This window comes from Spermophilus citellus, assembly GCF_964194105.1.
Source record: "Spermophilus citellus genome assembly, chromosome: 8".
NCBI classification, from domain to species: Eukaryota; Metazoa; Chordata; class Mammalia; order Rodentia; family Sciuridae; genus Spermophilus; species Spermophilus citellus.
In genome coordinates this window covers 3,498,563-3,512,970 of record NC_138189.1, presented here as the reverse complement: position 1 = coordinate 3,512,970, position 14,408 = coordinate 3,498,563, and the positions used below count along the sequence as shown (strand labels likewise).

The 14,408-nt window shown below is 50.1% G+C and overlaps 1 protein-coding gene across 1 annotated transcript in view; it reads right to left on the bottom strand.

Moving 5' to 3' along the window:
• AFAP1 (actin filament associated protein 1) overlaps positions 1–7,995 on the bottom strand; it is a 130,420-nt gene extending 122,425 nt beyond the window's left edge. The window contains exon 1 of the mRNA XM_081303130.1: positions 7,815–7,995. The gene's annotated coding sequence lies outside the window, so the exon portion shown is untranslated. The remainder of the gene's footprint in view (positions 1–7,814) is intronic.
• Between the last annotated feature and the right edge of the window lie 6,413 nt (positions 7,996–14,408).

Below are 14,408 nucleotides of genomic sequence, written 5' to 3'. Positions count from 1 at the left end.
GAAAGAAATGTGACCAAAATAGACTATCTCAGGCCTGGGGTTGTGGCTCATAGGTACAGTGCTTGCCTAGCATGCGTGAGGCACTGGGTTTCATCCTTATCACCACATAAAAATTAAAAAATAAAGATATTATGCTTACCTATAACTAAAAAATAAATATTTTTAAAATAGTCTATCTTATCCATAAATAATATTTACGTAATCACAGTAAGTGCTGCTGAATGTTTATTTAATCAAAAATTTTTTAAAAATTACTGCGATCTACTTTGACCCACAAAACTCTTCCAACACCAATTGTGTGGGTTTTCCCACACCAACCCACTGAGTGACCAGCTGGGTGTCCTACGACTCAAATCGATCCTCATCAGCATCAGATCCCTCAGGTGAAGGTCTCGGTCCACCAGGGAGTCTGCCCCACTGCAGAAATCAGCAGCTTGCCCAGGTTTCTCATCCTTCTGACCAACCAGCTACCCATCCTGGCGTCCCACAACCCCTCCTTGGGCTTGAGATCTTGCTAAAACAGCCCATAGAGCTCAGGGAAACACTTCATAATCACCAATTTATTATGAAGGACACAACTCAGGAGCAGCCAGGGGAAAGAGCCCAGAGGACAGGGCACAAGCTGACATGAGCACTGTGCCTCCTGAGTGTACCACCCGTTCTCCAGTGGGGCTTCTTGATGTGGGCTGGCAAGTTAAATCCATCCGCCTCTAGCCACTGCACCCTCCCCTGAGCTGGCCGGGGGTTGAAATGTCTAACCCTCTAATCATGCCTTGGTCTTTCTGGCAGCCAGTCCCCAGCCTGAAGACGTCTAGGGTCGGCTTGCCACCAGTTATCTCATTATTATATAAAACACACCCTTATCACTCCAGTGATTCCAAGGGCTTAGAAGTTCTTTTGTCAGGAATTGGATACTAAGACCAAATTTATGAGGAAAGATGTTCCTATCACCCCTGTCACTCAGAAATCACAAAGCACTTCAGGAGCTCTAGGCCAGGAACCAGGACAAAGACCAAATGTATATTTCACACAATTATCCCGGGGGACAAAGAAGTAGGTAGCAGGAGCAGAGGACAGGATAAAAGCCCTAAACCCTCTCCTCCTATAACCGGATGCTTAAACACACACTCTCCAGAAGGAAGAGTTAAAATGCTGAGTGATGGCCTCTGGGGCTCAGATTGGGTAGAGAAGGCTGAAGGGTAGGGCAGGTAACTGGTATGTTTTTGTTCTAAGCCTTGGAGAACTTTTGACTCTTAAAACCATGCGCCTGTACAACTTTATTAAAAATGGGTTTTTAATGTGTACACAGAATCTGATGCTTGACCAATAAGAATATTATACCATGTAGTGGATTTTTAAATTTTTTGGAATCCAACCACTTTGAAAATGTAGAGAAAGCTATAAATCTTCTCCTAGTAAACACACATAGGCACGTGAACACAAACTTTTACACAGGATTTTATAAATTTCTGAAGGCCAGGTTAAATACCTTAGGATTATAGATTCCCGTTTCTTGTTTTGCTTTTGGTTTTCATTTTTGTTTGTAGTGCTGGGTTGGAAGCAGGGCCTTGTGTGTACTGGGTAAGTGCTCTACCACTGAAACAGACCCCAGCCCAGATTCTGGTTTCTTAAAGGAAATTTATCTCAGAGCAGAGATTGTAATTTACTATGCAGGAAAAAAAAAAGAAATTATCAAAACCCCCTGCATGGTCAAATGAGGTCATGATTGGTCTTAAAACACTTGGTACCCATCAGTTACTGCTTCTGATTCCTTCCAGATTCACCTAGCCTCAAAAAAGGTGCAAACCTTGTTTACTGGGCTCTTACACCTCAAAACAATCCAAGGCTCTGAAACACAGGAGTGTGAACCACAGTGTCCATTCTAGAAAGAGACAGGAATCATGCACTTTTTATCCCAGGAAGACCCTTCTGCCTTGAGCAGGCACAGTCCCCAAGTCCCCACACGGTTCTTCCAGAGGAGGAATTATTCTAACACCTAATGACATAATGACTGAAGTAGAGCAGCCCACTCAAAGGCCGCAAAGACACCAGAATGCTCTGTTTCTGACAGAAAGGCCTCCACACTATCAACCCCACCAAGAGCCCCACATCAAGTCCAATCGGTTTGTCCTTTAAGAGAGCTCTTAACATTCCTGACAATTTGCTTAAAATTTTGATGCCATAGTTTAAGCATCTGTTAACCAAGGCTAACAATAGCACAGGATACTGTAATAAGAGGATCAGTTCATTCTGGTGGACAGGCGGCAGCCCCCCGAGGACATCGGGGGCCATAATTCCTGGAACCTGGGACTATGTCGTGTTACATGGCATAATGGGATAGGGAGATTTTCCTGGATATCCTAGGTGGCCCCATCTAAACACACCAGCATTTTGAAGCTGAAGATTTTCTCTGGGAAGAAGAAGAGCAATGAAATGGGGGAGTCAATAACTTGAGCAGGATTCCACAGTCCTTGCTGCTTCTGATCTGAGGGGTCATATGCAGGGATCAGAAAGAAGCCTCTAGGAGCTAAAGGTGGACTCCAGGTTGTAGCCAGCAAGGAAACAGGGACCTGGTCCCACAACTGCAAGGAACTCATTCAGCCAACAACCTGAGTGAGCTTGGAAGCAATCCTTCCCCAGAGACTCCAAGAAGGACAAAAGTCTGAGGGTGCCTTGATTTTTGCCCAGTGAGACCCAGGTCAGACCTCTAACCTACAGGACTATGAGGTAATATGTACATTGTTTTAAGCCATTAAATTTGTGGCCATCTGTTAGAGCATCTACAGAAAACTGATACTGATGTTGATAAAAAAATAAATTCCTAACAGAATGGCTGGGACAATGTGGGCATTGAAAAAAGCCTCCTTAAATCAAAAGGCAGGGCTGGTCATATTCCATCTAAGACAAAGGATTACAGATTTGTCCTGACAAACACTGATTTGGAGAATTATAAACTTCTCAGAATACCTACAAAAGCCTTTCTTTTAACTTATATACCTACCAATACCTGTCTTACTAAAAACTCCCAACATCACAAAGGGGACTAAATGCAGGTGTGTGTTCACCAACCTGACCCCAATCACCCAGAGGAACCTCTCCCAGCACTTGCCAAGACTCAACCACTGAGACATATCCAGGTTTGCTTTTCCCACTGCCTGGGAGCACCCCTCTTCCCAGGAGTCACTGCGACCCTGCATCCACAGAATGTTTGCCAATGTGACATGTCATGGTCCGACTTAATATCTGCACAGAAAACGTAAGCCCAGTGCCAGGTTCATTGTCTTTGTGTTCCTCCTGCCGCTGACGTCTAGGGCATCAGAAGCCCTCAGCAAAAGATGATGACGACAAAGGGGAGAGGGCCAAGAAAAGCTGGTCACAAACAGCTCTAGAAGGGGCTTGAGGTGAAGAGGGTCACCCACACCGTCCATGGTGCCACAGCCAGGCAGCTCATTGGCACTACTGCTCCACATACCAACAGGTGAATGCTCTCCCTACCTTGGCCTCGCACTGCCCCTGCCTTCCCCCACCTCAAGACAGCTCACCTGGGAACCAAAATGTTAAGAAACTCTGCTTCATTAAAGGAAGACTCGTGGGGAGGTAAACAGATGGACAGATTATCAAAGGCTCAATTGTGCACATTCAAATAATTTTGTTTACAAAAGATGAATGGTAACTGAACATGAACTTGGGGATGCCCCAGAATGCATATCAAACAATGTTGGCCAATTAAAACCATAAATGAAGCTGCCTAACACACACTAAAGTTCTAGAGAATATCAAACATTTGGAGTTTTAAAGAAAACACGGATGCATTAAATTATTAATGACAGTTTTATTAATCTTTGTCAACACAATATTTTACAACTTAGAAAATCCTGGTACATTCATAGTTTCATGTGACCCTCAGAAAATCTCTTGAGTTAGGCAGAACAGGCATTACTAACAGCTAACGTCCTTAATGGATGACAAAACTGAAGTTCAGAGGAGAACTTGGACTTAACAAAAAGCCTTTCAGAGCCAGTTTCTGAGTCCCCTGAGCAAAAGAACAAGTGTAAGCTATCCTTAATATACTATTCTTATTTATATCCTGTCAGCATTGAAAAAGGTTTTGAGCAGCCTGCAGTAACAAACATCTACATAATCAGAACTTGACAATGAAAAAGAAAGAGAAAACCATTGGGCAGGCAAGGAAGGCAGGAGTGAAGGGTAAAACAAAGACTGAGACCTAAAGTCTAAGAAAAAAAAAATCTCTGAATTTCTAGTTGTAGGCAAAAAATACTTAAAGGAAATAGATAATTCATAGAATCACCATAATCTGAAAAAAGGGACATATCATCATTGTTTAAGACACTCCTGGCAGCCACAGCCACCTCTCAGACACCACACCAATGGCATCAAACCAAGGAGTGCTCCAGTGGTGGATGAGTCACATTCTCTGTCCCAGCCCTGGGCAGGAGCACTAGGCCAATTCTGAAATGTACACCTCAAAATCTATCTCCTCTACCCCCACACATCCCCTCCAGGAGACCCCTTTTCATTGAATCAACATAAAAATCAAGCCTGGTACAAACAACAAACATTCTCAGTGAAGAACAAGCACTAACTAGTTAAGTCTCAGTTAAACCATAAAGAGTATCCAATCCAGTTTTTCTAAAGTGAGATTCCCTAACTAAACAAACCCCCTAGAGCATATAACAAATAATCTTTTTAATTAAGAAAACAACACAAATCAAAAAAAGCAAAAAGTGCTACTTATTTATGTGAAGTCATAATACAGTAGCATCACTACTTGATCAAATAGCTATCATCTCTTTTTAATCCCTGTAATCATCCAAATAACTAAGACTGGAAAAGAAAATTGTGTACCCTTTCTACAGAGACATGTGGCTTGAAGAAACTCAAGCACACCAAAATTCCCCCTCACCAAATAGATAAATTGAAAAGGGGCTTAAGGTCTTAAATTCCTTAGAGTTGGAGCTCCCTTATAGGTCATTTAACATATGATACAACTTTTTCCAAGTTGTAATTTTAAACTATGCTTTAAGCTGTTATATAAAGCCATCAAGTAGATGCTACTTGAGACAGTCTCAAAATTCTATTTATTTTAGATTCTCCAAAATAAAAACTCTTATGAATCGGGACACAGAAAAGCCTAAAGTTGGCAGACTTCATATTAAAAATTGACAAAATGCTCCTGAAGAAAAATCTGCCCTGACAATTTCATAAAGGAAAAAAAAAACTAATGGGGTAGAATTAAGATGTTGCAAGTATCACATACTTGTGAAGAATACACAACACCAAAAGGTTACTTAGGGTCACTGTAGATGTTTGTCCTTAACACTAGATAGTATACACCAAGCAAACAATCTTGTTTAAAAGAAACTAAAAAGGAAGAAAAGGAGCTTTCTCTTTAGAACATATTTTCAAACATCTCTACCATTTGTACCATTGCCACTGAGAGAATTTTCCTCTGCTATATTTGGTTGAAAAAAAAAGCAAAAGGTTTAAGGCAGCAGGTGGTTAACTAAGGGTCTTAGAAATTATCTGGTTTAAGACCCTCAAAAGTGAGGAATCTGAAGCCCAGATGAGGCAGTCTTACAGGAGCAAACAGTAAATTTATTCCAGACCCAAAATTAGACTCAATAAATTCCAATCAAGTACTCTGTGCTATGCAAAAGACACTAGGAAATAACAGAAAAAAAAATTAATCTAAAGCCAGCCCTTTGGAGAGCCAAGGATCTGTGGGTTTACAATAACATGAAAGACTGGATTCAGGGTATAGAAACAGGACCTCTCTCGCTATACCTCTTCCCTGCTCAGGGCACAAACTGTGACTCCCTATCAGAGGATATTTCAAGCTGTGCTGCAGTTAACCACCTACTGCCCAAACCCACACTGTCTCTGAAGACATCAGGCAGGGAAGGCTTCTAAGATCAGGTACTACTAAAAGGAATTTGGGCAAGCAGGAGCTGGGTGACTGGAACTGGGGGTAGCAGCACAGGTGAGGACAGAACTGACAGATTATGTAGGGCCCTAAGCTTAATATGGATCTTACAGTAGTGCCAGCTAGCTGATTAGCACAGCTTTGTCTTTCTTGTAGACCAGTTATGTGGACACCACCTCTTGTTGAAAAAATAATTTCAGGTGGGACATTAGCATTTCTGGTGACTGCTGTTGTTTTCCCTCAACCATAATAGTCGGTAAAAAGAAACTGCGGTTTTGTGTGATTTTGCACCGCTGGGGAAGAGAATCTCCCTGGGACATATTAGATGTTTTCAAACGTTTGATGAAAGGGAAAATGATCCCACTTAGGGGCTGAGAAACACAGAGGACCTAGGGACAGCTTCAGGTCTTCCCCTCCATCCCAGATGGGAGGTTCCCCCTCCCCCAACCTCATCCTAACGCTGACTTCATAAATCTGACCTCCAACTGTAACTGCCTTGGCCTCTTTCCCTGGGTGTGGATTCTCCTGCTTCAAACGCATTTTCCAGCCCGCCAAATTCCTCCCCTCTCCAGGCACTGAGAGCTACAAAGTTAAATCTGGCTTTCCAGTGTGCGTGTGTGTGTGTGTGTGTGTGTGTGTGTGTGTGTGTTTCCTCCTTCTTCCTAGTGCTAACGGAAGAAATCAAGAAGCACTGGGCAGAGGGGCTCTGCTCCCTCCAATCACAGCCAGCTCCCACACCAACAGGAAACTCAGCAGCCAGACCGGGTCCTAGCCGCGGTGACAACCCCGCGCTCCCCTGGGACCGGTTAGGGTAGGAGAGCTCAGCCTGCCGCTCCCGCAGCTGCTCACTCTGCAAATAATAAATCAAAGAGTGGTAGACAGCGCGTCCGCCCTGGGCCAACTGCGCCCCCCGCCCCCGCACAGCCTGGCGCACCCCGCGGGTGCACCGCCCCCAACACACAGCTGGTGGCGAAAAGGGACCACAGCCCCACAAGTCACAGCGGACGGGGCAGAGCCCCCGCGCGTAGGTCCACGCTGTCACCCTCAATGACACACTGAGGTAGGACACGGAGACCTGGTCCCCCCGAGCAGTTCCACGCTGTCATCCTCAATGGCACTGCGATGAGAGTCGCTCATCGACTGTGCCACTGTGGGGCACGGAGACTCGGCCCCCACGCGCAGTTCCACGCTGTCACCCTCAATGCTGAGCCGCTCACAGCACAGTGGGACAGAGACAAGACCCCACGCGCAGTTCCACGCTGTTACCCGCAATGACACACGAAGACCCAGTCGCCACGCGCAGGTCCACGCTGTCACCCTCAAAGACACACTGAGATGTGAGCCACTCGCACATGGGTAGGGCACGGAGACCCGGACTCCACGCGCAGGTCCACGCTGTCACCCTCAATGACACACTGAGATGTGAGCCGCTCACACCGCGGTGGGACAAGAGACAAGGATCCCAGGCGCAGGTCCACGCTGTCACCCTCAAGGACACACGGAGACCCCGAACTGGCCCACCGAGTGCCTTCGGTGGCACAAACCCAGAGAGCCTGCCACTCCACCCAAGGGCAGGGAGGGGGCCCCAAGCGCGAGCCCGCGGCCGCCCTCATTGACACGCGGGGACGGTGGCCAAGCCCGACTCGCCGGGCGGCCGGGACCCCACGCGCGGGTCGCAGCAGGCGCGGGGCCTCGGTGCCGCCCTGAGGCGAGACAATGCCCCGGCGCACGGCGGCGCCACTGCCCGGTCGGTCCCCGGCGCGGTCCCGCCCCGCCCCGGCCCGCAGCTCAGGGCGGCGCCCCTGGGACCCGCCACGGCCCAGGACCCCCACCCTGCTCGCCACCCTGCGGGCCCCGCCGCCCGCCTCACCTCAGGCCGCGCCTCGCAGCGCCGCTCCCGCCCGGGCGCCGGCCGAGAGAGCGCAGCCCGTAGCGGCAGACGGCAGAGCCGCGGCGCCTCAACAATGGAGCCGGGGCGGGGCCCTCTGTTTCGGCAAGCTCCCCTCTCCGCCGGCTCCGCGCGGGGATGCGGCCGGCGCGGGGATGCGGCCGCGGACACTGCGCACGCGCGCGCAGCCCCGCCCGCCGCAGCGCCCCGCCCCAAGGCCGGCTCCTGGGCCCGCCCTCCAGCCAATGAGAAGAGAAGAACTTGGAGGGGGCGGGGCCTGGGAACAAAGGGAGGCAGGGCGGGGTCTGGCAGGCTGGCCTGGATTTGGGGCTGCCCGCTGCGAGGCTGCTGGAGGGCTCAGCACAAGGACACTGGGTCTCAGTGCAGCAGCCAGTGCTCACCCCAAACCCCGAGCCCAGGTTGTAGAACTGAGAGTGAGAGACAGGCATGCTTTACAGAGGGAAACTGAGACCCAAGAAGCAAGATCATCTGGTGCCCAAAGTTACATAGTCCCTTCCATCGTTTGCCTTTTAGTCATTCAGCAAACATTTCGAAGCATGCCCGTGTTTGTTAGCAATGGAGTGAACTTGGGCTTCCCTTGAGGAGTTCTGCCAGGCAGGACCATTTCTCCATCTCACTTTAATGTCTGAAAATGTTGCAGGGGACAGACAAGGCAAGACACCAAATAAGAACAGAAAGCAGGTTTATTTGGCTATAGCCAGGTTCAGAGGACAAAGCTTTCACTGTAATCCATCAATCCCCCTAACTGCGAGTTCAGGCAGTTTCAGAACGTTAGACCCAATGTGTAAGGGGTGGGGGTGTGGCTCAGAAGTTCACAGTCTGCAGAAGTTCACATAAAAGCAGCTTTTTCTTTCACTGTTCTGGGCAAGTTAACCCTTCAAGGACAGCACCTGAGAAGGGGGAGAGCTACTTCTCCCCTTTCTTCCCTCCCCTGCCAGCTGTTACCATGGAGCCCAATCAGTAACCTCTTCTCTGTATCTTTGAAATGTAAACATCTCTGTGAAGCCCCAGCCCAAGGCCAGAGGCCTAGTTAAAAAATCTGTCTTTCTTAGCACACTCTGCATTTGCGAACACACTCCACAAACTATTATACATGTTGTTATTTATGTTAGATAGTCCATAAATGCTTGTGAAAAACTAGTAAAGGGCATTCAGCACCTGGAGTGCTGATCTCTTCCAGGCTAGTGGCCAAGGAAGACAGAGCATCAGGAAATAGGGAGTTTGACTACATTGAACTCCTTTGTAGAGATTCTTGTGCTGACAGTCCTGAAATCAATTTTGGGGAAGATTTCTGGAGAAGCTTAATTAAGGTTTTCTGTGGAGGTGGGGGTGCCACTACAATAAAGGAGTTGGGACTAATCATGCCTTTTCCTGCCTCAGACCTATTACATTGGTCATTCCTGGCCCAAAATGCCCCCCTCTGTCCACCTGCCACCCCCATTTACCCAGTACCAGTCTGGGAAACCTGTCCTGGTGTAATCCAAGCTTTGCAAGGTCTGAGTTTTCCTCTACCACACTCTCACTGGCTGCTTCTCCTCTGCCTCTAGGACCCACCCCCACCCACTTCTCTGCCCAAGCTGACATGGTAGGGTGTCCCCTGGCTGGAGCCAGTGAGCTGTTTGCATGAACACCTTTCCAGGACATCTCACTGTCACTAGCTTCAAACACCAACCACATGCTCTGGTCTCTGCTAGATCCCTCCAGCCCTGACCTCCCGTACCCCAGCTGGACTTGCAGGAGGCATCTCAGACTACTCATGGCCAGAACAAAGTGCTTCCTTCTTCACCCCAGCCTGCTCTCCACGTGCTTTCCTTCTAGGTCAACAGCCTCTCGGCCCCACTCACACCCCCCCCCCAGTCCTCCCCTTTCCCACAGTAGCCAAGCCACCTCCTTATGGACCTGCTGGACTTTTCCATTTGTGTAGGCCTCTGCTCCAGGAGGTGAGACCTCTCTAGGACCTAATGGGGGCAAACTCTGATTCACTTGTGTGTTCAGAACAGGAGCTGGTGTCCTGAGGGCAGGCCAAGAAGGCTGGCAGGATGGATGGCAAGCAGACACGTGTTGACGGTGGCAGGGGCTGATCCAGACCACCGCCCTTCACACACACACACACACACACACACTCGTGCACACTGCCGAAAGCCTGGGCTCTAATGGGATCTACCAGCCAAGTTCCTCCATGAAGGCGAGAAGCTTCCGCACCCCTTTCCAGCCAGGACCCCACTGTGGCTTGGGATGTCCCCACTGATCAGGAAAGAAGACTTCAGGGAGTGACCCCGTAACTATGAAGGGCCTTGTTCCAGGCCCCAGGTCTCAGCACATGGCCCAAACTGACACACTCTTCTCTACATGCCTGACCAATTTCCACTCACCCTTTCAGTCTCACCCTTAAAGTCAATTTCCAGGAAGGCCTCAAGACCACCCCCCAACACCAGGTACAGCTGTGGCAGCCACACCCCAAGGAGCCGCCCATGATCCATGCCCTTGTGTAACCCCTGCAACCTTGAGAGCAAGCAGAACCTTCGTCTTGATTCTGCCCTTGAAGGTGGTAGTGGTGATGAAGTGTCACCTTTATGGTCATTTTACATTATATAGGACTCCACCCAAGTGTACTAGAGAAGTTTCACCTGCAGGCTTTTGGAGAAGGAAGCTGTCTTGATGAGTGGGCCTTTGAAGAGGCCCACCAGACAATGGACAGGCTCTGGGATCTGAGGATGGTCTGCAGGAGGCAGCCAGCACAGAGCTGATATGATAATCAGGGAAGAAATAGTGTGTGCTCCAAAGTCCTGTTCCACCAGTTTCACCTACACGATGCCAATTTTCAGGCTGGTATATATTGATAGTTCAGATTGGTTTACATTTTCAGGGAAGACAGAAACTTCTCTGATATTCAGAAATAACGTCAGAAGAAAGACCCCAGCATGCTGGCCAAAGGGAGAAGACAAGCCCAAACGCAGGGGAGGAAAGGAAAGGCCGCGTGCCAGGGAGAGTCTGCAAGTGAGAGGGCAGAGATGAGGGCCTGCGGCTCCCGGCCCCGCTCCACAGGTGGAGCCGTGCACAGATGTCTCTTTCTCACAGTGGTCGATGACTCCAGGTCAGCATCGAGTTCAGATGGGCTGGCTGCCCAGAGTGAAACCCCTGAGCCTTCTCACCAAGTCCATCAGCACATGCCTTTGCCCGAGAGTGGCCTCATGGTAAGTGCCATCAGACACCGTGGAGGAAAACAGCCTTTTCTAATTTAGGCCATATATGTATGTTGAATTCATTTATATAATTTCACTTCCTATGGTTGGTTGGTTTTTGCTTTTTTAAAAAGGGTTTAAAGGTTTTCCCCAAGTCTGTGGATGACATGAACATCCACACTTTCTAGAGGCCTCAGTGAGAGACATTTGACTTCAGACCAATCTCACCTATGAATATTGAAGTAAAATTCTGAAATAAAACATCAGCCAAGAACTCAACAGTACATCAAAAAGCAGAATAATAAGATACCTCATTATTCTCTAATACCTATGAGTATATTCTATTATAATAATAATAAAGAAGAAGAAATCCTGACCAGCAGTTTTCCTCTGTAATGCAAAGATGCTTTCATATCAGACAGTCCATTAATAGATTAGCTTATGTGAAAAGGTATTCTAAAAAGAAAAATTCACATCATCAACTCTGAAAAATCTGCAACAGTGGGCCTTGGTTCGTCCAGCATGATTTCCAGGTGGCTTTCATGCCGAGGTGATTGCGCTTGATCCCAAGTCCCCGGCGGGTACATGCAAGTTGGTGACTCAGACCCAGTCATCTGGAGCAGCTTCATGTGGCCGGCTGCTTCCAGATTCCTCTCCTGGGTCTGACTGGTGACCCGGCTTTGGCACCCTCCAGCCTTCCCCACCATGACTTCATGTTTTCTTCCCATGTCACTCAGGACCTCCATGAGGTTGATGTCTGGGCAGAATTCACAGCCATGCTGACTTGGCCACCCACCTGGGCCCCAGGGAACTGATCTCATTTCCTCCTTGTGGCTCTTTTTCGGGTAGATACATGTTTGAACTGTATCCCTAGGTCAGTCCCGGCCCAGGTCAGCCTGCCCTGTACCTTTGGCCAGTAGTTGACGTTGGCCTGCATACTCAGATGCAGGTCTTGCTCCAAGTCTCCCTTGGTCTGGGAGTTGCATGAGTTAGCTTCACAGTACTACAATGAAATCCTTGGACAGTGGAATTATGAAGATTTATTTAGCTTATAGATTTGGAGGTGTCAATCCAAAATTTAATGGCCCCATTGGTGTGGGCCTCTCGTGAGTGTGGTCCCTCCTGGTGGAGAGGTAACAAAATGCTCACATCCCCAGCCAGGAAATAGAGAGAGGATAGACTGAGGTCCCACAGTCCCCTTTGAGGGCGCACCCCCCACAACTTAAGCCCCACCTCTGAAAGGTCCACAGCATGTCCCAGTAGTGCTACCTTGGGGACCGAGCCCTTATGGATGGACTTTGGGGGGCACTATCCATATTCAAAGCATGGCAAGTCATCTGCTGCGGGCAGGGTGCTGTCATCTGCAGGATAGTCATGGAGTTCTCAATGCTGGTCCAAGAATCTCCTCCCACGGAGTGGCTGGCTGTGGGTAGCCTGGGCCCAGCCTGGGCCCTTCACCTCCAGCTCGCCATGGACCTGCTGCAGGGTGTGCCCCACGTCCAGGTGGGAGGACAGGTGGTCCCTGAGGTTTGTGTGGTGACCTGGTTGCCCACCAGCAGCCCATTGAACCCAGCCAGCAAGCCAGCTTAGCAGCTATCACAGGCCCTGCAGGAGGACTAGTCTGTGAAGTGGGCAGAGGCTGTGGACCCCCAACGCTGTCCATGGGGATGGACACGGAGCTGCCACCCAGGCCTGGAAGGACAAGAGCTGTAGGCATCCAGCCAGGAAAGGGTGAGCAGCAGTCAGCAGGTAGCCTGAGTGTGGGTGGCTGAGAGCTGAAGTGGGGAAGCACCGGCAGGTGTGGGGCTGGGGTCGGCAGGGAAGGAGCCGCAGCGGCAGCGCTGGGCAGGGCGCAGAGCTGATCCTGAATGTGTGGGAGGAGTCCTCCCAGAGGCACAGCAGGCCTTGGTGGAGCACCAGGAAGGGGTTGACTCACACCGGCATCTTGGCCTGGCTCCTGGATGCGCCATGCAGCTTCCTGTCCTCAGGCCTGGGCTGGCCTGCTGCCTCCCCTGCCTGGAAGGCCCTCCCCTTGCTGGCTGACCCCACTCACCCCCTTGGACTCACTCCAGGGGAACTTGGTGTTACCTTGGAGGCCTCCCAGACGCCCCGCCTCGCTCCTGCTAGCTTCTCACTGTGCTCCCTCCCTCCACACCAGCAGAGTGGCCCTGAGTTGCCAGTGACTATTGCTTTGCCATCTCTGTGGGCTTGCGGTTGGTCTGGAGGTCAAGGACAGGTCTCCTTTATGTCTGTTCTGGGATATTTGTATGTAACAGTGTGAGAGGGAAGTCAGCTCATGAGAGTCTTTGTAGGAAGAGGGCAACTCTGCGGGGCATTGAGGGGTGAGCAGGAGCTGGTCCTTCCAGGCAGCAGGAGGAGGCTTTGCAAAGCCACAGTGTTGGGGAGTGAGGTGACAAGAAGCTGCTCAAGAAGCAAAGGGGGCCGGAGGAGGGGGTAAGAAGAGGCTGCAGAGGGAGGTGAGGCAAGCGGTGACTGCAAGGAGCCTGGATTTGAGCAGGAAACAGATAGTTCCCCCAGGAGCTCAGTTAGTCTGCACTACAGAGAGATGACTGTGACCATGGAGTGACATGGCATGTGGGAGAGACACTTGGAGGGTGGCAGGAAGGGGGAGCAGTGGCGAGCCCCTGAGTGCTCTCTGGACCTCCGGCTCAGAGAGAGAGCAGGAAGCCTCTAGTGTTCCTGAAATACGGTCCAGCCATGGGCCTGGCACCTCTGGTGGTGCCCCAGGAAGTACGACCTCCTCCCTCTTCCGTCTGCCAGAGGTGCTTTCAAGCTCTGGTGTGCCCTGTCATCTCTGTGGCTCAGCAACAGCATATGGCTAGGTCTCTGCAGAGCCCATGCCCTGCCCAAAGGGAATGGGGAGGCCGCTCACCAAAACCAGGGAGCGGGGGTTGGAGAGGAGGGGGCTAGCTTCTGGAGTGGTCCAGTTTTAATGATATAATGTGCATAAACTGTGTGATTCGTGGGTTCACTCTGTAGCAACAACCTGGGACCCCAGAAAGGGGAGGGAGCACAGGGGCAGAGGACAAACCACAGCCAGGAGCAGACCTGGCTCCTTGCAGCTCCTTAGAGATCAAAACATGGGCAGAGAGAGGCCCAGAAAGTGAGGGGCAGCTGGCCTGGGAGGCCGGGAGATAGGCTTGCGCCGGGGTCAAGGCCGTGGGACCGACAGCAAGACATGACTGTGAGCAGTGGAGAGGCTCCATGTCCTCTGCAGCCAGGTTCATCTAGAGGTCTCAAGAGCCAAGGGTGACAGGAAGCCTCCGTACCCCATGGGCAGGCCTCTCTGACAGCACTGCCCTCTACCATCTAGAATATAGCCAACTGCCACCCTCACTGGCACAGTGTCGAG